Genomic DNA, 24690 nt, shown 5'->3' with positions numbered 1-24690 from the left:
ATTGTAGGATTTATGGATTTTAGGTATACAGATATTAATTTTTTAGACTATTAATTAGGAAGGCTTTATATTAGTATGTAACTTTTAATTTTAAAATCTGAGCCATTTGTTGGATGAAATGACTGGCCTCATGTCTGTAAATGGTGTCACTGTTTTAAAAAAAAAAAAAAGTCTTCTGTGTCTCTGCTACCTGTTCTCTCCCATGCTTTTTCTGTGTACTCATCACAAGCTTGAAAGCAAGTGTTGGAAAATGTAGATAGATGAAGTGAAAATCCTGAGTTACAAGTTGCAGTCAATAGTTGCAGATGACTTCCAGTGGTGATTCTAGGCGTTCTTATTTGTTAATGAACATTTTAAGGGTCTCCAGTTAAGTTACCGAATCAGCTCGTTGCTGAACTTTCTTCATCATGTTCTTGCACTCAAAAGCAACAAAAACCCCCTAAAATAGAAACAAACCTTATTTTTTTAAAAAAAGCTCATAAACCTGAGATGATAGTACATGGTGACTGGAAAATACAGACCATTTTGATTGTGGGCACCAGCGAAGTCAGTAAAATGGATGAGGCCAGTCGTGACAGAAGCTTCGTTTTGTAGATATGATTATTATTTTATAAAAGGGTATCCTGGAAGCAGAAAATGGTTCTTTCAAAGATTTGGAGCAGAATGATCTGCTTCAAATAAGACAGGTACAGGGGCTTGAGGATAGAGTACAAGAGATATGTAAGGAGGGCCATCCTTCTTGCGTTATAGTATATTTAAAACAAACAAACAAAAGCGCCAAGGAGATGATAAGAGTAAATCTCAAAACCCACATGGTTCTGTATTTTGGTGAAGCAGACAAGAGAAGAATGAGGCTTTTTCCCAACAGGGCTTTGACATGGTCATTTTGTTTTATGACCATGCTCTCAAATGTATTTAATACTGTATGGATGTAAGAACAGGGCGATCCCTCTGAGGAGTCCTCTGCAGAGTACAATGTGGAGGCTAGGAAAGAAAGCACTTCAAGAAGTCCAAATTAGCTCTTTCCAGTTTTCCTCTCCAAATGGGGTGGAAGTGCCACTTCAACATAATGAACAGGGATAAATAAAGTAATAAAGCTGTCTGCATCCATAGCCATATGGTTCTTATTCCTGGAGGCTCAGCAACATCAATCAAAAGTGAATTAGAGACACACATGATGCCTCTGTTGCATATCAGCTGTTCAGGCATTACCAAATGTAAATTCATTTTGGAAACTTGAAACGAGGCAAAGCCTGATAACAGCATATCTGAAAACTGTTTGCTGTGTCCTGGGTTAAATAAGTGTAACGTGAGAAAGTGCCATAACTCTTCCTCTTGCTGTAGAAGTTAACAGGGGAATAGGAATGCTTCATAGAATCATAGCATGTTTTGGATTGGAAGAGACCTTAAAGACCATCTAGTTCCAACACCCCTGCCATAGGCAGGGACCCCTTCCACTAGACCAGGTTGCTCAGAGGCCGGTCCAACCTGGCCTTGAACATATCCAGGGAGGAGACATCCACAGCTTCTCTGGGCACCCTGTTCCAGGGCCTCACCACACTCAGAGTAAAGAATTTCTTCCTTCTATCTAATCTAAATCTCCCCTCTTCCAGTTTAAAGCCATTACCCCTTCTCCTGTCACTACATGCCCTTGTAGAAAGTACCTCTCCAGCTCTCTTGCAGGCCCACTTCAGGTACTGGAAGGCTGTTGTAAAGTCTCTCCAGAGCCTTCTCTTCTGCAGGCTGAACAGCCCCAACTCTCTCAGCCTTTCCTAAGAGCAGAGGTGCACCAGCCCTCTGGTCTTTTTTGTGGCCCTGCGACCCCCTGTGCTTCAGGGGTGCTTGAAATACAGATATTGATAGTCAAATTATTTGAGAAGTTATTCACAGTTCTCTAGCTTCAGCCTTCAGTATGACATTCTTGTGCATCTCTGGTGGACAAAGCTATCTTAGCAGATACTTAGCTGACCATCAGATAATTTTCCTTCTGCAAGGTTGTGCAGACACAGCATCAGTATATACACTGCTGCTTCTAATTTACTCAAGAATGATGGTAATCTGGATTCAGATGAGGGCTTGAAGCAGCTGCCTTGGATGTCCTGAAATGCTCTAAGTTGTTATTGCCTGGTAAGGGCTTGTTTCTTCTTGAGACAGAAACACAGAATTAAATCGGTTGAAGTTTTGTTCAAAAATCACCCTAGCTCTGGCTTCCATAGACAAACACTCCAGGTAATTTAGATACTGAAAAGTAAACATTTACAGTTTTTCTAGTATTTGATTATGACGTTTTAATCTAAAGCTGCGTTACTGGTGTACTAGATCCCATAGAACCTCTTCTGTGGATTCAGCACACCAGCAAAGTTGCAGTTTATACAGATACAGTGAACCAGATCAGTGAAAGCTCACTTTCACTAATACATAAATGTATGAGCATTAGGGGCTTCTGCTAGCACAGATATGCATTGCAGGAAAACATCTAACTGGCACAGTACAGATTTTTGATGGCTTTGTTACGATTTGGGGATGAGGTTTCTTGTTTTGCTGTTGCTTAGAGGCTCTAGCCAGGTGTCATGGATGCTAACCCCAAAACATTCATTTATGTTATAGCTTACTATATAGATGTACAGTTACAGTAACTATACAGTTTTGGTAGAATATAGCTCCCAGGCCTAGTGTTACTGTTTGCCCACCTTTATAAAATGAAACTTTAATCTCTATTTTGGAAGATATGTGCATTTCATGTGATTAAATGGAATACCTTAGATTGTTTTCTGCACTGTGCTCTCCTTATTTCTATGAAGTAGCAAGGATGATACTGAATGCAGTTTCCATAAAAAAAGAATTACAGTGTGTCCTCATTTAATACTCCTCCTGTTGCTGTTACTTCTACTTGTTCCTGACGCTTGGCTGATTACAGTCTGACATTTTCTTCTCCTGAGCCCAAGATGTAGTCTTAAAATAAGCTGGTGACATGCACAAGCTCTTCTGGAGCCAACAAACCATAATATAGTTTTAGACTGAGTAATAGTGGACAAAGTTACTGTATTTACAACTCTGTCATCCTAGAATATTACAGTGGGGCTATATTTAGATAATATACAGAATGTCTGGATTTTAACTCGCATGAAAATGCAAGGTGAGGCAATAGCCAGTGGAAAAAATGATGAAATAATACATGGCAAATGGAGTTTGCTCACTGATCTGTAAGGTGATTTTTAGCCAGTTACTTCACCTCACTGTGTTTTCATCTCTTGCCTTTTATCTGTGTATGGTTTAGACTGCAGTTCTTTGTGCAGGGACAGTCCCCTTCTTAATACCAAGCCCTGCCATACTGTGTAACCTCAGTCAAGAACTAGGTTTTTCCATTTTGTGCGAATTAGAGTAGATTTAGAAGAGCTAGCACAGACCAGAGATGATTGGGTTATGATCTGGATTCAGAGTGCCATTAACCAAATATTGATAGGAATTTTCTCATTCTATGGTGTATTTTGGGGTTTTTTTCCACGCACTAAATGCAAATATAGCAAGATGCAGTCTGAGCCCCAAGGAACATTTACTCTAAGCGCAGAGACTGTGAAATTGTAATTCATGTCTTAGTTCATATACCTGATATGTGTCTACTGATACATATGATCTAGCTATATACACACACATTATTTGTGCATAGACGCATATAATATATGTGTGTACATACTGATACATCCCCGTTTGGGTCTCATATTTAAGTTATGGCCAGTAATTTAGAACTGTAATGGTAGAACTTAGTTTATATACAAACAGAAGTCTCCCAAATCCAGGGAAACACAGAGATATGATGTTATAGATGTTCACAAACAAAGCAGAAATAGTGTATTTTGGTTCCAGGACAGAGTCCCAGGTTTATTTTACGTGTTCTACTTTATTAAAATATATTTATTTTTTGTTTATGGAGAGGGAAATGCTTTCTCTGTGATGATTATTGGGGCAGGTGATTTTGTTCTCAGTGCCAAATATGGAGCTTGATTTTTGAGATATGGATGCTGATAGCTGCATATGGAAAAAAATAATTTGCATACGATTTGGATGGGACAAGTGTGTGAAGATTCTTCAACAGAGAGAATTCATTCTTATTTGACTATATCAGGAAGACAATGAGACACGTTTGTCTGCTCCTTTTTTAATTGTGTGGTGGTTTTATCACAGAACAAAAAGTTGCATTACTTAAGCTCTTTGCCAATTATTAAATCTGTCATTTTTCTAGATTGCTCAAGCCTTCTGATTAAGCAAGGAAATGATTCTTTTTTATGTACAATGAATTCTAAGAGGAAGATGTGATGAGAAAATGAAAACGCTGGAATGACATTACAGGACATCCGTTGAATTTACATAAAAATTGAAACTGCAAGATATAAGAAACTGCTTTAGACTACTTACTTTTTCTAGTAAACTTATATAATCTCTGTTAAATTTTTTGCTTAAAAACTCAGTGCATAAAAAAATAAGTCCTTTAAAATGTGGGAATTCAATATAAAGATGAAGATTTTCAGCATAGTTTTACATGTTGCAATGCAAGTAAGCAAGTATTAACACACCATCAGGTGTATGTCATCCTTCTTATCATCTCATGAGAGATCTGTCATAGCCCAGACTGAAAGAAGCCAGAGGAAACAATCTTCATGGTGAACCTGGGGTAAAGTTTTAAAAGAAGCTGTTTTACAAAGGAGATAGCGGAGTAGATAGCGAATACTGGAACTAAAATGGTCACCGAGTTTTCTTGCCGAGGGCGCTGCGGGTTGCGTTGCCTCTGGCAGAGCAGCATCTAGTGGCTGCGGAGCCGGCGCCGCGGGAAAGGGAGCGCGGCTGTGGATCCTACGGATCGGTTAAAGGCTGCAGAATTGACATCGTATTTGTTGCTGAAGTATCTTAAATCTTTTTGGCTGCAAAGACCAGAGTAAGTCTCATAGATTTTTGAGCTGAAGATTCTCAAAACATCTTGGGACAAACCCAGTGCAGCTGATAAGCACTTTGAAGTCAGTGATACTTGTTGCGGATGCTCAGCATATTTTAGGATTTATACCTATTCTGTGTTTAAAAAAAAAAAAAAAAAAGAGGTTTGAAAAGCGATGTTTAAACAGTAAACATTATTTAATGTTTGTATGCTGCCTTTGACCTTGGTGAAAAATATGCAACAGCTATGTTCATAGTTTGAAACCCGTATTCACTTTGATCCTAGAATATGTTCCTTTTCTCAGTTCAGTTAAGATGACATTAAAATCCAGGTGCTTATCTCTCTATGTAGATGTTACATTTGTTTACATTAAAGAGAAACATTTTGTGAGCTGTTGCACATCATTTCTGCACTGGGATGCATTCACTGTCTGTCTCCACAAACTCAGGATGGTTTAGGTGGTTACAGTGGGGGAAGAGTTAGAAAATGTCATTCGTATCCTGTTCCTTTACTTCTTTTATATGATATGACAGAGCATGAGGTTGTAGACAGTCCTGCAGATTTTAGTGTAACAACTTAAAAGAATAAAAAGCCAGACCATTTCAGTCTGTTTCTATCTTGGAAGCTTCTAGCACTTCAGCAAGATAGAGGGCTAGGAATAGATATTTTTCAAAATTAACTTGGAAAAATCCTATTTTGAACTCTTAAAAACCTGGAATTGACTGTCATAATGGCAGCTGATGAGTTAGTTATGAAAGTTTAACTTCATTTAAATGTTAAAGTTGGCACTAAGGGTTTATCCTCTCCTAATTTATTCCAAATGTATATACACAAACATAGGTGTAAGCAGTTTTGAAACTCTGGCCATGTGAAAAACTGGAATCAAGACAGGATTTTGGGGCTGCGTTAGATTCTTTTTTTGAAACGAATTTGCTAATGAAATGTAGTCTACCATATTGATTATTAATAAGGAAAAAATGAGCATATCAATATTTATTTCCTTCTTCAGCCCAACTGTGATTTGTTAAAGGCTCTTTGACATGGGCTTTTTGATTCTGAAGGTTTGTCCAATTACAGTTTTGTGCAGTGTAAAGAAGTAGCAGCTTATTTAAAATTCTTTTTGAGAGAAATTTACATTTTGAGTAGTGGAATGATAGCTATTGATCTACACTTAATTAACACTGACATTGTTCACATTTATTCAAATAGAGCTAAACACAGAGATGTGTAATTTTTACGTCAATTAGTCTGGTCAAGTGAGGTTAGCTGATCAAAGACTGTTTACCTCATAAACGAATTGTATATTTGTTTATTTTAAAAAAAGTTTCACACTGTTCCGTCCCCTTGCATCATTGTAGAACATACAATGCTGATCGCAGACATAGGATGGTGCTAAACAGTAGCGAAGTTTTGCGTATCTGGAATCTTAAGGGAAATGGATAAAGGCAACAAACCTGCTTTATAAATTAGTAGGAGCAGGTCTTTTTAGTGGCCAGTGGCTAGCCAGCTTTGTGTTACTGTTGAGCCTAGCTGAGGAGAGGTCTGGTAATCTCTATAAAAGCCTGAGAAGATGGAATAGGTATAGTTGTCAATTCTGATTGTAACCATAGGAAGACTAAAGAATAATGTCTGCTTGCTGGAACAGTGGGAGAGGCTTGGATGTTCAGAGTGGCTCTGTTAGTGTTTTGTCATGAGATATTGCCTCAAATTTTGCTTTTGAGAATCTCTGCTCACATGAATTGCTTATAAAAACTGGAGTGTGGAGAATGATCATCCATGAGAAAGCAAAGGACTCGGTATTCTGGATATTTGCCATTGAAGTTAAGTAAATCTGGTTTGTGCTATTTGTCAAATTCTAGACATGCGGAAACTAAGGTAGAGAAGTTGTCTGACCATTGTTACTTAAATTCGTAGAGAAATCCATCTATTTGGGTGAGTGGAGCTCAAACCTACAAATGGCAAATCCTGTCAGAAATATTTTTACATATTTGTGTGCAGTCTGGTCACATCAGTCTGTATACATGCAGCAGGTCCTAGCATTTATGTTTGCCTTTGGGGACGGCTGGTTTGTAATTGAGGAATGTTCATTTTGTTGGACTTTTCTTCCATAGCTGATAATGGATTGATAAAGTAAATGATTAAGTTATATGTAGGATATCTTTCAGATGATTAGTATGAATAGAAAACCAAAAATAAAACTACAGTGTTAAACAGAAGTGCATTAAAACAATACTGTTGGCTTTTGAGATTTAACAGATATGTTGTACATCTAAAAAGGCTGCCTCCACAGCCTTATTATGGTTCAGAGACAAAATTAGACAAGGATGTAGCTTAACTAAAACAAAGAAAAATTTAAAAGTCTGAATTCCTTGTACACTACCTCCTGCTCAGCATCCAGCAGCAGATATTTGCTTCAACAGTATCTGTTCCAGACTAGAAATAGTGCTGCCTTAATGAACGTGAGTCATTTACCGTTTCTTGGAGATGTTTATACTGTATGCTGTTTGCCAGCCAATCCCGTAGGGGAAAGCCATGCTCCATTCTGGACTGAAGTACTAAATGTCAAGAGAAGGTTTAGATTTTCAGTGGAGGGGGCCTCCCTGATCTGGAGCAGGCTGTTCCGTCTATGTTTGCTGAGGCTCCGAACTTGAAAAGGGTCGGAGTAGCCCTGAGGGAGGATAAGCAAAAGTCAGAAGAAGAAATGTAATGGTTCTGTTTGCATGGAGTTTACAGGCTGCACAGCTGCAGTAAGGAAATGTAGTTGGAGACTTTGCTAGTCTGTGTGTGTCAGTTGGGTTGAACAAATATCCTGTAAATAAATGAGAAACCCTACAGAGCCTTTGCTAAACCTGGTCCTCCTGTGAGCTCTCTTGCTAGCTGCTCAGAGCATGACTGTTGCTATCTGTGCAGCTCATGGGGGCTTGGCTGGTAATCCGTTTATCCTTTCCATAAAGGAAACAGGACAAATACTGGCATCTGGACGCATTAAGTGGATTTGGAGCAATCAGCAGCGAATTTCAGTTTGCTTAAGCAATTTCTGTATTTAAGCAACTTGTGCTGTATAATTTTGATCCTACATAATTCATACGGTTTAAGAAAAGTACTACACATGCAGTTGTGACCAGTACTGCAACACTACAGTAATAAATTTGAGTATGATTAAACTGTGGAATTATGTACAACATTGATGTGGAATGTAATTTGAAGATTCAGATATTTACAGTGGTCAGAATTCTTACTCAACTAGATTCACTTTAGTTACTTTTGAATTGTGAAGCAGTGCGCTTGCCATGCAAAGTAGCTGCCGTGCCCCTCCATTTTCCATAGCTCCTTGTAGGTTTCCTGGCAGTTTTTTGACATCTAGAGTGTGGGGGTTTTTAAGCAAAAGAGTAAAAGAAAAAAAAAAAAAGCAAGACTTCTTACATTCTTTCTACTGGTGGTGCTCCACTGCACACTAGTGAGAGTACTCATTCAATATTGCTGTTATAGCCTTCATGAATAATTATATGCCATAATAAACAACAAATAATCCATTTCAGTTCCTTTCAGTACTTTTATGAGGAAATGAACTGACTGAAAACCCAAAATACATACTGTATCTTTCATAGAAGTTCTTTCAAGTGCTTACCAGATCTAATCATGTACAGTTGCTGAAAGGATCAAAATTGTATTTGGAAGAGGAAGAGAGCACATTTAAAAAGGCAAAATGCAAGATAGTAAAGCCAGATTACTAGCAATTGTCTTTAAATATTTGTTGGAGTGGTCAAATAACCATGCATTTTAACTTTTATAGTACAGCATTTTCATGAAAGTTTTTCTACTTCACAGTTTTCTGTACTCAAGTACTTACAGAACCTAACAGGGGGGGAAAAGTCCTGTTTTCCCAGTGTTGAAGTATTAACGTTTGAGGAATCATTACTATTCTAAAGGAAAATCTGTAAAGTTTAAAGTATACTAGCTTTTTAATGAAGTATTCTAACTTCCTACAAACAAAATTATCTAACTAATCCCTGCCTCACTCCTAAGAATGGCTGCATTTACCTTTCTGCTTAATTATTTTTCCTGAAAAGATGGCATATTATGAAGTTAAATTTACAAAGGTCATAATGGTAACTTGTCAACAAATTGAGCAAGGTATGCAAGACTACGTAACAGTATGAAGAATGGCACAGATTGTCTTGTGAAAATTAGGCGGGTACTGAGAGTAGGTGGAGAAGAGTTTAAGGGAAAAAAAAAAAAAAAGTGAATGGAGACCAGGCATTCATTAATTCATTGTGTGTTCAGATGCTGTTACTCAATGTTCTGAAGGGAGGTTCTGACAATACCAATAGTTTCTTGACCATTAAATTTAATATTTAGGCTTATGAGAGCTGTAGAACTGCTTCCTCTGTATTTCATTTCATAATCTTTAAATATAATTTCTCCTTGACTCAGCCAGCCTTTGGGATATTTCACTCATTCAGTGTTTTGGAGTCTCAGGAACATGTCTCAGAAATGGCAGGGAAAAGTATATTATTTAATGCATACACAGTATCTTTATTAATACTGTTATTTTTTAATACCATTTAAAACATCTGTATAACCGTAGTCTTGCTGCCACGCTTACAGGTAGGTCTTACCAAGGCATACTCCATTATATCTTCAACTGAAGTGAGTTTTGAGTCTGCCTCTGTTCCTGTTCTCACATGTACCTGGAGAAGTCCTCTCAACTATAATTTAATAAAAAAAATATTCTGATAGAATTATTGGAAAATCACCTTTTGTTCATTTTTATCTGTAATAGCTCTGTTGAGGAAAGAAAAGTGACTAATCAAAGTATAAGGCTGCTTAAGAATGAAGCAATATAAAAGCTCATCAACAACAGAATTCAGTGATAGACCCCGAGGCAATTTCCAGGCTATTAGAACTGCCTGTGGAGACTGCCAAGCTGCAGTAGCTAGAAAAATATCTTTCACAGTTTGATGTGAAGTCCTGTGTTTTCCTGGCCTCTCTTCTTAGCTTTAGGAGATATTGTGTAGTTATTAAAATGCAATAAACAGTATATGTAGTGTAAAATTTTAATGAAATATGTGTTATAACAACACTAACAATCAAGTAGTAATGCTACTATAGCATGTTTATTTCTGTACTATTTTTTAATAGTTATTTGAATTTTAAACATAAATAGAAGACTGAGGTGAAAAAAGGCTAAGATGGGAAAAATGCTTATTGTGTAAGAGTTTTGTTGCCATTCAAAATATTTGCAGACTGAAAAAATATTTTAAAAAGCCCCAAAACAAAACCTGGAAACAACGCTGACTGAAGCACTAACCTGGGATTGTACAATGGTGATGACGAAGACAAAAATATCGCATTTCTATTTATTATGAAGGAAGCAGTTTTAATTCCTTTTATGCAGTGAAGCAAACTAAGATTCATTTTGTCTTATGCCTTCCAAAAAAAGTTATATTTACATATTCTAAACATCCATGTTTAGAACAGTTACTTTATTTAACAATACACAAAGTAATCAGATTTGGGTCATACTATACTAAATGTGATATAGATACAAAAAGAAAATACAGTCTCTGCTTTGCCCTTAGTAAAATACTTTCAATCTCATTTTAAAAAGATATTACAAGTGAGTTTAACAAAACTATAGGAGGTCATTAGTGTGAAATGAAATACATATTCAGTAACAATGGCATATAGATTAGCTACATGTATAACTTTGTGTTGTACAAGAACTCTTTTCAATGTACAGACTTTTACCTCTTCCTTTTTATTGCTGTACCTTGCCATGCCTACAAAATGCTGTCTGAATAGAAGTAGGATAGAATGTGGCTCGAGAGAATTTAAGTCTTGAACTGTGTGGTATAAACAGCGGCTAGAATAAGAAATTACATGTAAGAACATAAGTTAACAACAAGGTGAACCTGTGAATAATTTGTTTTACCTGGATGATGTGAGGTCGTGTCAAATGTTTTGATGCAGCACTTATGGAAGGAGAGCTCAAAACAACAAATAATGCCACAATCAAAGTCGCAAAGCTTGCGAGGGTATGTGTTCTAACTGCAAACCAGAGTTGAATAGCAGCGTATGTTTGACATCTTCATTGTTTAACTATTTAAACCTAAAATGAAAGAAAAAAATGAACGTTCAGTTTTATATAAAACAGTTTTTACCATAAGCAGAAGTTTCATGTCCAAGTCTTGAAGTGCCGATTTTTAAATATAAGCTTCATGAATGTTTTTGCTCAAAATATTGTGCAAGTACTATTTTTTGAAGCAGACCAGTTAATTATGAATTTATGAAGAATCAGTTTAGATTGTCACATTTTTTTAAGGGAAGTACTAAGTTCTGAAAAGAATTAGGCAGGTCAAGTGTTATTACTACTATGCTCCTATATGACGAAGATACTTGGATTGGTATGTGGTGCTTGGGGAGTATATTTACTAAAAGATGCTCTGTGTTTCCAGCAAACCCTATCAGTTTGAGAAGCATGCTTCTTGGGCATACTTGATCTTTTCTTTTATTACTGAATGTAAATGTACACGTGAAAGGACTAATATTTAATATGGTAATAAACCCGTTGTTTACCCACCAAACTGTCAGACTCAGTAAACTTCAGTGTGCACATTGAAAGATAAATTCTATGTGAGCATGGAAATTGAAGCTAAACTGTTTAGATGTAGAAAAGAGAATTATGTATGTAACTTATTTCTGTCTCTGTATAAACATTAGACGTGAGATTAGCCAAGGAACTATGGAGATAAGTTTGAAAAGAACAATCCTGCGTTGCTGAAATTGTGGTACTCATCTATAAATTTCACTTATATTGACTGAAGTGCATGTGATATATTCACTGTGTTTGGATAGGATCCACAGTCCCCAAAGGGGCAAAGTGTGTACAGATTTGAGATTTTACAAGTATAAAGGGACTATAGCTAAACGTAGTCACGCAGTTCATGGCCCTTTCATTGTTCCTGAGAATCAAACCTTTGTGTGGATATGAACTATCCTATTTAACATTTCTGTCAAGAAATGAGAGTGCATCTGGTCTACAGAGCATACCTTGGCTATATTGATACCTCACTCTTTAGAATCCTGTTATTCAGTGTGTTTTAATTAGCCTGATGGATCACTGGTTACCAGTTTAAATGAATGCGACACAATGCATTCTCTACTCCCTTATGTGCGGGGTTTTGGACAAACATTCTTACTCTCTTTGAGGCAGCTTCCCTGAGGATACACAGAGCAATATCTGTTGCTTTAAGAACCCATAAATGAGAGTCCTTGAACCTTATCTCTTTAAAAAGGTTCTAGAGATTGCTTGAAACTCAAAGGTAAAGGTATGTGCTGTGTTTAAAAATTGGCACAGTAAGATTGGATTTAATGGTGTTTGTTAAATTCTGTGGAGGGTCTGTAGTGGAAACTGGTAGCATTCCTGTGGCTGCTCATTTTCGAAATATAAAAAGCTACGGGATCTTTGCTTGTGTAGCATGGTAACTTTGATGTAAACGTTCTTTTATCACCCTGTTCAGGTTTCATCAAAGTCAGTGAGGTATCAGCCTACAGTATCCACAGTCAGCTGAGTTTAAAGGCAGTGTTACCTAGCTAAATCAGAGCAAAAATGAAACAAAGAATGTTCAATGGTATTTGTCCTACAGGTTGATAGTCATGTTTTGTCATAAGAGATCTGCGCAGAGGAGGCTGTATGAGACAGCAGTGGTGATCTGCTGATATTGTTCGTTCTTTTTAGTTCTTGGATAGTTCTCAGAAAAAAAATCTGCAACATGACGTGCTTGCTATTTAAGATACTTCGTTCTACAGTTCTCAGCTTCTGATAAGCCTTTACATAAGAATTTGCAGAATTGAAGTTAAAGAATAAAATACAAAAGCATACACTGTAAATTTCTGCAGGTCAAACAAAAATGATAGTTCAATTCACTTGAAATATCTTGAAGGCATACTACATCAACTTAGAAAAAAAAACAGAAATAACAGCTGTGATAGCAACTGCAATTAGCAGAAAAGGAAAAACAACAGCTATTTTGACTAGAATAAAGAAGACTTGAAACTGCTGCAAAAAAATCTCAGCATGAAATGGAAGCCTCACATGTAATTCATTCATATTATCAGAAAAAAATGTTCATTAGTCTGCCAGTGGGAGTTGTATCAAAGAAATACATTGGACTGTAAGATCTGTTGATAAAGGTAAAGAGCAGAATCAGGTGGTAGTCTTTGTCTTTTACTGTAGTTAGAGTTTATGTAATAATGCATGCAATAGTTTTAATCTTGGCTAAGATGAAAATTATAGTAGATGACACTTTTATTACAGCTTTTACAACAGCATTTATAAAGCAGCTTTTGAAAGTAAAATAAATTTCTTAAAGTCTTTCTGTTGTTTTCATAAGTAAAGTGAAAAACAAAATAAATGTATGAGAGTCAAGATATCAAGGATTTGATGATTTTATAGCAAAACCTACTACCTCCACTAAGCTCTATGACTTGTACACGAATAATAGCAATTTAACTCAAAGCAGATTAGATATGCTGTTACAGATTTAGGTTACACAGAATGATAGCTTTTACTTGGAGACCTTGTCAGAGGGTTTTAGACATTTTACAAAGATTAACTGATTAAAAGATTTTTATAGGTAGTACTTTTTGTCATATAATAGAAAACCTGATGCAAAAGACTGAGATTTGTATGATCTGCTTCAGGTACCTATAATGTAGATGTCTGCATCCAAGCATGTTATCAAAGCTCTCTTTACAATCAGTGGAAATAAGTACATGCTTCCAGAGGACTGTTCATCTAACATGTTTCAGGGATTCTGTCTCAGGATGGGATGAATCTCACTTAAGTTGCTGGTTTTGTCCTTCAGTTGTTAAGAAAGTCTAGATGAATATAAAACAAGTATTCTCTACTAACTGTAAATAACAAGGTAGTTGCTTTACCTTATAAAATAAATTATCAGGCAACATTGAAGGAGCCTTTAATGTTGCCTTTGTAAAAAGAAGCACTTTACTGATACTTGGTAGGATCATGGTCACTATGCTGATTCGATAGACTTAGAGATAAAAGTTCTAGGGCTGTCTGAGATACTTTCCAGCACAATAGTTTTTGTTTTGTTATCCAAAATGTTGTAGTTTTCCTTTAAAAGATACAGAAACAGAACCGTGATCTAAATCTTCACTCATCTTCACTAACACAATGATAGATAGGAGTGCACAAAGACAGGACAGCTGAAATAGAACGCACCACTTCTATGCAGCTTTATTTTTTTTTCCCCTTTTTTATTTTTTCTTTTTTCAAATTAGAAAATGGGTCTGAGCAAGACTGGTGTTGTATAAAGCAGTTTTGGGACATCTCATGTAGTAAATACTTGTTCTACTTTATGTCAAAAAAGCCTTCAACCTATGCTTTATGTAAGGCTCTCATATCACACAGATGCCACATTTTTATTGTATGGAGTTATGAAACACTTGCAATAATTTTACGGATGTATTAAGTACTCTCTGTAAATTTTTAGTGTTTAGTTTCTCCATCTGAAAACTGCATTTTGACACAAATCATACTCTCTTCTTCTTCTAATACCTCACTTCCTATTTGATATAACTGTCAACTTTCTTTTTTTTTATGCTTTCAGACTTTTGTTTTGGGTTTCTGGATAGCTTGGAAATCTGTAGCATTTCCTCCACTGAACAGTGAAGTTTTTTAATGGACAGTATGAAGTTCAGTTACAGAGGATAATTCTCTTGAGTTTTTAAAGTGATGTCTGAGCCCCACGTTATTGTAACCAGATTCAGGTGACTGTGATGTATTTCTTGTTGCTGTATCTCTTCCTCTAGAAATAATGTATTTAAAGTTCCATGCGCTCACTATGCGTCTGTCAAGTTACATAGAATCATAGAATGCTTTGGGTTGGAAGGGACTTTAAAGGCCATCTAGTCCAACCCCCCTGCAATAAGCAGGGACATCTTCAACTCCATCAGGTTGCTCAGAGCCCCGTCCAATTGGACCTTGAATGTTTCCAGGGGTGGGGCATCTGCCACCTCTCTGGGCAACCTGTTCCACTGTTTTCATCACCCTCATTGTAAAAAATTCCTTCCTTGTATCCAGTCTAAATCTACCCTCTTTTAGCTTGAAACCATTACCCCTTGTCCTATCACAACAGGCCCTGTTAAAAAGTTTGTCCCCATCTTTCTTATAGGCCCCCTTCAAGTACTGGAAGGCTGCAGTAAGGTCTTCCCAGAGCCTTCTCTTCTCCAGGCTGAACAGCCCCAGATCTCTCAGCCTTTCCTAACAGCAGAGGTGTTCCAGCCCTCGGATCATTTTTGTGGCCTTCTCTGGCCCCACTGCAACAGGTCCATGTCTGTCCTGTGCTGAGGGCTCCAGAGCTGGACACAGGACTCCCAGTGGGGTCTTACCAGATCAGAGTAGAGGGGCAGAATCCCCTCCCTTGATCTGCTGGCCACGCTTCTTATAGTGCAGCCCAAGATATGATATAAATACCTTGAGCCAAGAATTTTGCATAGTTAAATCTGTAGGTATTTTCTAAAACCCACACTTGTTAATTCAAAATATGCACAATTAAGATAGAAGTCAGAATTCTTACTTGGAATCTTTGCAAAATGGGATGAAAATGTTGCAAAGAGCATGAAATATTTCTTAAAACTAGTGGTTTATATCTCTAATTTTGGTTTGATCAATGTAGTGACTACAGTAACAGCACTGGTTATTGTGAAATGAGGTTGATGAAGACAATAGAAGAGGGATGTGCAATTACTGAGTTGGTGATAAGATGAATAAAAGGTTAATCTGCAGTACGATTTGAGAAGAGCAAACAGGGTTATATGTCATAATTCTCTAATAGTCAATATATTATAAATATGCTAAATTTGAGTGTTATTGCTTACATAATTCAGATATATCAACAACTATCCCTCTAAGAATCAGAAATTAACTAGAATATAATTGATATATTTGTGTACATCTCTCTGAGTCTGGCTCTACCCAGGAACTCAGCCACCAGCTACTGAAGGCTGAAAAGCCTGTTGTCAGCATACAAAAGGAGCACTATGAGACACAAAGTGAAACCTAGAAATGGAACATAAGAACACATTGAGCGAGTAGAAGTAATTTAACACATGAAATTTATTTAATGTGCTGGATACCTTCTCAGCAAAGACATCTTAATCCTTACTTATTTTTCATTTTTCATATGTGCAGAGCTTCTGTTTACAAAAGTGGGAATGGAGACTAGAATTGTTTTTTTTACTTAGTGACATTAATGTAAATTCTGCTCAAATAAAATCTGAATAAGAACATCAAAACTTAGTTCATATACAGGGGAATATCTAGTTTGATGTTTATCAGAAGCATGCCAAAGGGGCAGATTCATATTAAACAAAATTATTCCTGTGTGTATATGTCATGTGTGATCTATGAGTGACTTTTCATTAGATTAACGACTGAGAGATGTTTTATGTGTTTATAAAGAGGAACAACTGGACACTGCATAAAGAATCTGAACTTTTTAAAAATAACCGGCATTCAAACAGTCAGCAACACACACTGAGCATAAATCCAATAGGGATTCTAAAAATTTGTAATACACATGTAAAAATTTCAGTGGGTCTCAGCTCTTTTTTTAGAGAGTGATAAACAGAATAAAACTTTATTAATAGAGGTGTAAAACAACAACAAAAAAAAATCTAATAATTCTAAATTGCAATTGACAGTAAACCTAATCTTTTATTTAAATAGCCTGGAAATGTCCCCACCATCCGTAAGTTCAGCTGCTGGTTTCTTATGATAATGCACTTAACAAAGACCAAGATGTTCCAGATGATAAGTCTAAAATGCTAGTGAGATCCAAGCATTAGCTGCTTTATCTTCACTCTTGCTGTACGCAGATCCATATTTTTTTACATTTCTTTCAATGATTTTCTCTACTAAAATACTGCTTTTTGAAGAGGAAAAGAAAGAAGCAATCTGCAATTTCAGTTTATAAATCTTGTGAAAGTCCATTAACTTATTTTTCAAAAAAGAAATTCTTTAATGTCATGTATTTGTCACATTTCAATAAAGTTAAAGCAGGAATATTTAGCTGAAACAAAGAATAATGCCGTTTGATACTGTGCACCTTAGTTTTGAATGAAAAAAGAACAACTGTTTCTTCTTGAACTTTCTCCTTATCTTTAACTTTATAGGAGCTGCAATACGAATTTCTTTGTAAGACTAGATGTGGTCGTTTTTGTGCTGGTGTCAGCCAATATTAAGCAAGTTTTAGCACAATAACCAGACAAAAGAACCTTTGTGTTAGTTATTTCATAGGAACGTTTTGTCAAATGTACTTATTCATATGTAGAATCCCTGCTTTTGCTAAATGCTTCTGTATGGCAAGTACTTCTTCCAGTTTTATAGCAATTACTGAATGACTAACAAATTGCGATAAATTATAGGTAGTTACTAAGAAAGATGAGTAGGTTTTAGGTCTATGTACAAAGCTATTGATATTCCATTTTTCCCTTATGCTTGACAAAACAAAATGTCAATAGAAAGAAATACAAAACCCAAATTTTGTTCCATTAAAAAGTCATTACAAATCCATCCTCTTTTTTCCGCCCCCCCTCAATTGAACTAGGAGGGCAGAATATGTGTAGATCAAAAAGTGATTTGCCATCTGTGAAATGAACTTTCAAACTCTAAAAAAATTACTGTGGGGTGATGTAATAGAGATCTGCAAAGATGAGAGTGAAATGAAGATTATGGGTAGGAATTAAGTGGTCAGTGTCTAATAGGATAACTGGGATGCCCAAGATGAAGCAAACTTAGCTAAGCGTGATGGGTCTTCATACCATATGCAGTAAAGCTATAGAACTTACTGTGGATGCTTGTTTTGGACAGATTGGGTCGATGGGCCAAGGTCAATTGTAGGAGGTTCAACAAGGCCAAGTGCTGGGTCCTGCACTTTGGTCACAACAACCCCGTGCAATCCCACAGGCTTGGGGAATAGTGGCTGAAATGCTGCCTGATGGAAAAGGACTTGGGGGTACTGGTTGACAGCCAGCTGAACATGAGCCAGCAGTGTGCCCACATGGCCAAGAAGGCCAACGGCGTCCTGGCTTGTATCAGGAGAGTAGTGTGGCCAGCAGGAGTAGGGAGATGATCGTACCCCTGTACTCGGCACTGGTGAGGCCGCACTCGAACACTGTGTTCAGTTTTGGGCCCATCGCTACAAGAAGGACATTGAGCTGCTGGAGCCTGTCCAAAGAAGAGCAATGAGGCTGGTGATGGAGCTGGAGAACAAGTCTGCTGAGGATTGGCTGAGAGAACTGGAGCTGTTTAGTCTGGAGAAGACGAGGTTGTAGTGAGACAGGTGTTGGTCTCTTCTCCCAAGTAACTAGTGATAGGACGAGAGGAAATGGCCTCAAGTTGCATCGGGGGAGGTTTAGGTTGGATATTAGGAAAAATTTCTTTACTGAAAGAGTAAGCATTGGAACAGGCTGCCCAGGGAAGTGGTGGAGTGACCATCCTTGGAGGTGTTCAAAAAACTGTGTCGGTATGGCACTTCAGGACATGGTTTAGTAGGCAGCGTGGTGATAGGATGATCTTAGAGGTCTTTTCCAATCTTAATGATTCTATGTTTTACATGGTTTCAAAGGCAGACTGGACGAGTTCATGAGGAGGAAATCTACTGAGGACTAGTAAATATTCAGAAACTACAATTAGTTCAGGAATTAGGTAACACTGCATTTCAATAATTAAACTCAATCCCGCTATCTCTTTCATTAATGGAAACGTTAAAATAATATTGGTCCCATATAAAGACTTGTAGAGTTTGTTTTTTTTTCCATGGGAGAATTGAAGTAGATGAAGTCAAAGTATGGTTCTGCCTGTCCACTGAGGCTGTAGGAATTTCAGAGTCCAGGATTGCGTTGGGGGCAAAGGAGAAATGAGGTCAAGCTAGTACAGAAGTTCAAAAGAAAACAACTGTCAGTGAAGACAACTATCTTAAGCCTCTGCTTAAATTGTTGTGGAATGATCAGTGGGCAGAATCCACATACCTGATGCAAGTAGTAAATATTTGCTCTCATTTAGAGTCCTTATTACCTTGTTGATAGAAGATAATTAGTTAGCTTGCCAAAAAAAAAGATTCTTTTTATTTAATGATTTACCTTTCAAAACAGTTGTGCACTTAGACATTTATACATAGAATCATAGAATCATAGAAAGTTTTGGGTTGGAAGGGACCCCTAGAGGTCATCTAGTCCAACCCCCCTGCAGCGAGCAGGGACACCACTAACTAGATCAGGTTGCTCAGAGCCCTGTCCAACCTGGTCTTGAATGTTTCCAGGGATGGGGCCTCCACTACCTCTCTGGGCAACCTGTTCCAGTGTTTCACAACCCTCATTGTAAAGAATTTCTTCCTTATATCCAGCCTAAACCTACCCTGTTTTAGTTTAAAACCATTACCCCTACATCAGCTAATTGATTTTTACAGCCATTCCTCTCATTTCCTGAAAGGCACTTGCTCCTAACAAACAACGCAACAACACATTTCTGTCCTTAAGGCCATGAAGATAACTCAAAAGAAACAAATGTCAAGGCATGCAGGTTGGTCTTTTTTTTGAGATAAGACTGACAGAACTCATGAGCTCTGTTCATCTCAGTAGATACTAAGTGTGAAGTTAAAAATTACTTTTTAGTGTCAACATTGTCTTACTGATTTGTGGATTTGGCACAAAAATATGTCTCCCTTCCTTGAAAAAGTAATCACTTTTGGTTTACCTATTATTATCTCTTATCTACCCCCAATACACCTACAGTAATCTCAGATGTGTTGCTCATTATCTGTTCTATTTCTAAAAAAGAAGGCGGTGTCCCTGTGATACTTATTTGCATATGTTGTTTGAAGAATTGTTACTATTTTGTAAAAATACATATACACATTTTATACCACAGTATTCATAAGTGAAAGAAAAACCCTCTACCTCCTGTGGTTGATGCATTACCAACAGTATTGATTTTTTCCTTTAAGGGTCTCTTTTAATGCATTGCTTGGAAATATGCTTTCCAACATGTGCGTTAACTGCTGATAAGGGATTATCCAACAAAGAAATATCTCTGTTGGCATAAACAACATGCACAAAGATGATCCTTTGTTTCTAGTCACCAGAAGGGTTGAGACGTCTTTCATCTATGTAAGAGCAAGAGAGAACTACATAAATTAGAGGAAAGACACCTAGACAAAACACAGTATTACAGAAGATAGCTTTGAATTACAATTGATCCATGATTTGCATTGATTATAAGGCTGTGTTCATAATCACATGAGGATTTACTTACCTAATATAGTTTTAGCCTTCCATGGAACAAATACATCAAATCACACACAAATGTTGAGGCCTGATTCTGTGACTTGGTCTTTCTCATGTTAGTGTTGCAGTTGCTGGTGAGCAAATGGTTTCATAAATGAGCACTGTCACCTGTCTCCTGACCTTTGATAATTTTGGTAATATTATGGTTATGAGAAAGTATTCCCTCACAGAGATAGGCATAACCTGATAAACATGTCTCTGAATCTTAAGGGAATTAGTAGCAAATTTAGACCTCAATTTCATGTCTTTTGTTACTTCAGCTATCGCATCTTTTAAGTCCAACAGTACTGAAATGAAAAATTTTGACAGATCAAGACATATCTCTTCACTACAGTGAATTCTGAAAAAAGGAGTGCGACTGTCTATAGCTATTAAAGAACTATCTTAAGGGAAGGAGGGGGGAAGATAGTATGGAATCTTGTGTACAGTAATAACTTGCATTTAAAATTACTTCAAAGCATTTTACAAAATGGCTATTGCTCAGGCAAACTACTCTTTAATAGAATTCTGCATATAGTGCTTGATCTGGTTCAGCTGAATCACATGAGTTTTCTTTTAGTTTTTAAAATGTGTTAGTCAATCAGTACTTTTCAGAGATGATCACCAGGTGGTAAAAGAGGCAGAAACAAATGGGGAAGAAAGGTGGTTCATGATTTCAGCTGTCCCCCAAATTTAACATTTTTCTGGCTACAATACAGCATTTGATCCCGAATCTTTCTGAAGAATTTAATCCTGTCTTTCCCAAATCTGAAATAAGAATTGCAGCTATCAACTGTTTAACCACAATGTACATCTGAAGAGATTAGTATATGAGCTTTAAAGGGGAGAAAGAGGGGTATAAATTTATAAAACTTCTGTTTCAGTATACCCTTTCTGACAGCTACCTCTCTAGCCAAGGTAGAGAAAAAGACCTTTCTCAGAACAGGTCAGGTCAGTGAATAACTGGTCTATAATAAGCTGGCACAGAGATGTTTCCACTTCTGAAGTTTGGAAGTGGGTCATTCTCATTCCAAGATTTTTGAAATAGAAGGATGAGTTCCTAAGAGGAACAAAGTGACTGTGTAACAGGGTGCTCTGATTGCATCACTTTTGTGACTGATCTCATTAGCATTTGCTCTGATTATTAGGAGCAAGTATATAATTTGAAATGCATGCCTCTGGAGTAGCTGAATTAGCATAATCAGTTATAGTATAATTCTGTACTGTAAAATTTTACACCTACATTTTGAATCCCTAAATGCAGATCAAGGATTAGTCACTTTAAAAAAAATTGTGACTAACTTCAAACCATTTGAGATCGTTGCATGCATGATCAGAAAAAAAACCAACCCAAAATTCGGTAGTTAATTCACTGTCTGGAAGTAACTGACTTAAACATTCAGTAAGAGATGCTTAGCAGTTACAATATGGTATAGCTTCATTTGCCTCAGTTTACCCCTGCTGAGACTCTGGCCCTTGTTAATGGGCTATAAATGACTCACAGACAGTAACCACACTGAAATGGCAGAAGAGAATACCATCATTCTCCTGAGTCGGCCAACGAGAATTTCTTGTTATAGAGACACTCAGTGGACCTCTCCATATTTCATTGGTTTACCATCTTGATTTCTTAATCTGATAGGATGTGATGCAACTTTATTGACAAGAGTATAACAAAAATATTAAAATATGACAAAATTTGTAGCTCTCTGTATGCAGTGTTGCCTGCGAAAGGCATAGATACTGAATGGTTTCTTTGAGATTCTTAGAGGCAAACCCACAAATATAGGGAAAATACATCACAAAGATGATGTGTGCTTAGAAGAATACAAGCATACATGCAAAAGGCGTGTTGAATCCTAAGGCCTACTAACATGGCAAGATATCTGACAAGCTGGAGTCAGTTATATCTGAAGTAGACTTCAGTGCAACTGAACATGTGCTGCTGTGTTTTGGATTTTCTTCACTTAAAAAATTATAAGCATTTTAAAATCTAGTCTTTCTCCTTTTTACTTTCTCCCTTTTTCTTAAATAGCAGGGTAATTACTTACATTTTAGTCTGAATTGTAATGCTTAGTTCAGTCGTATCTCCATGAGGAAGAATTTCCATACCTGACTCCAGACTGCATACATTGAGTGCATAATTGTATCTGAAAGTAAGAGTTCAGCATTTCTTGTTTTTCATGATGTGAATAAAATCTCATGTGTTTTTATTAATTGTGGCATCTGTGCTTCGAAACAGTGCTTTGAACTGTACAGATATATGACTAAAATTCAGTCCTTCATCTAGCTCTCATGTTTTCTCTGTGTAAAATTGCAGCTGTTTCATGCTGTGACACCTGTGGTATTCTCTGTAGTTCTTATATGATATATTTTTATGAGAAGAAATAAACTGTTGCATTTTCTAGCTTACACTTCAGACAAGAAGCACTGAATCTATTTGAAATTTTGAGCACTTACAAACCAACAAGTAATGGACCTGATACGAGATTTTATTGAGGATATACAATGCAAAGGATTTTCTCCTGTAAGAGACCAGTTTGCCTTAACAGCCAGGGTACAAATTTACCAGGTTGATTATTTGCCTGTTCCATCGTATTTTCACAGACACTGATACCTTTGGTAGTTATCTTAAGCCAATAAGGGTACGGTAGCCCATTCTACAAATTCCGCTTTATTTTGTCACATATGGTATGCTCAATTTTTATTCCACAGTGAATCCCTCTCCACTACTTTCTGTCGTATTTATTAACTTTCAAAGTACATGTATATGGATATTCTTTTCTCTCTGTGTATATACTAGATCTGCTTTATGAATGAATAACTTAAAAATGAGAAGAGTGTTAGTACTATCTTTTCATGCATTTTCCCCATTATATATCATTCTTTATCATTCCACTAAGCATTTGGCACTCCATCCCATTTTAGTGTTAAGTGTTCACATTCATAAGTGAATACAAATTATAACAGACAGATCTTATGACCAAAACTTTGAGGCATTGTATTTACTCCTTAAGAGCCATACATTCAATACTTGCTATCTTCCTATAATTTACAAGAAGTCAGTTACAACAAGACTGAGTTGTTGCTTATTTATCAATGTTTCTGCAGCTTATTTGGGAATTTGGAGTGAGTTTAGAAAATTGCATGAGAAATTATTTGGAGAGTAAGGGAATAATTTATGAGAAGAGATTGAGTTATATTTGCATGCCTGAGTTAAAGAAACACCTATGTTGTTCATAAAGGTCTACAGATGTAAACAGGAAGGAGAGTGTGAGTGGAATTATTAAGGGACCGTCAGTCATCTGACTAGAATAAGGAAATAAAGGATTTTTTTTTTTCAAATGTCGTCTGAAAATCAGAGGAAAATGAGTGATATAAAAATTTAAATCTTTGGGCCGGCACATGTAACCTTTAGCATGCTCTTAGGTCGGGGTCATGAAATGAAAATGTGTCTGAAGAATCATGGCAGTTTGAGACTGTTACCACTTTTCATTATCTGCTGTGGTTTTTAAGACAGAGTTTTGATTTTAAAATGGTTAGAATTATGAGTATAATTATTTTAAGTGCTTGGAACATTTGAATTGGATGTGAATCAAGTACTAGATCATGTGTTAGAAAAAGCATGCATTGGGAAAGCATTAGCATAAATGAGTTTGGTGTTTGGTTTTTTTTGTTTGTTTTTTTGTTTGTTTGTTTGTTGTTTTTTTTACTCTAGGAGTAAAATTGTAAGAAGCCCCCAGTGATTTAGAAAACTAAATTCAGAGAAATGGAGCTGTGGAGAAAAATGTGTAGTACCTGAATTTCCAGGTCTGTTACTATTGGCTTTTCACATAGTAGGAGATTCTTTCCTACTGATGCAGAGGACTTGCGTTCCTCTGGGTGGAGCAAAAAAATACTGCTCTTGAGATATTTTCTGATATTTTGTTCTCCTTGCCTCTTATAAGGAGAGAGAACGTATAAAGATCCTTCCAGATAAAATTTTTAGGAACTGCAGTAATGCTTATTGTTTCTGTGCACTCCTGATATTGGAAAGAAAACCACAATTACAATTGTTTGCTACTTTGAAATCACATTTTTCTATACCTTAGGTGGTTGTTGCAAAAGCTGTTTTTCAATAGTTCATTATAGTCAATTTGATGCATGTTAAAATCTCATTCATTATTTGCATACACTTATCAGTTACTGAAATTGTTGCTTGTTGAAATTCAGTTGTGAATTCAGCCATCTTCATCTGTAATCAAGCTGTAAAAACCTTGTTAAAACATTTCCTTAATACTAAAATATCTGACAAAAAATTAACATAAGCAGAGATAATTGAACATGAGTGTTATAAAGTAGAAATGTTACCAACAATGTGCCACAATTTTAAAGTGGTATTTGCCATCTCTTTTTATGTTTATTTTTTTCAA

The 24690-nt window shown here is 36.6% G+C and overlaps 1 long non-coding RNA gene across 3 annotated transcripts in view; it reads left to right on the top strand.

Moving 5' to 3' along the window:
- The window catches only part of LOC142362858 (uncharacterized), a 96715-nt gene that overhangs the window by 52169 nt on the left and 19856 nt on the right, over positions 1-24690 (top strand). The gene's annotated exons all lie outside the window — the stretch shown is intronic.

This window comes from Opisthocomus hoazin, chromosome 12, assembly GCF_030867145.1.
Source record: "Opisthocomus hoazin isolate bOpiHoa1 chromosome 12, bOpiHoa1.hap1, whole genome shotgun sequence".
In the NCBI taxonomy this organism is placed as follows: Eukaryota; Metazoa; Chordata; class Aves; order Opisthocomiformes; family Opisthocomidae; genus Opisthocomus; species Opisthocomus hoazin.
This window is presented reverse-complemented; position numbering and strand designations above follow the sequence as displayed.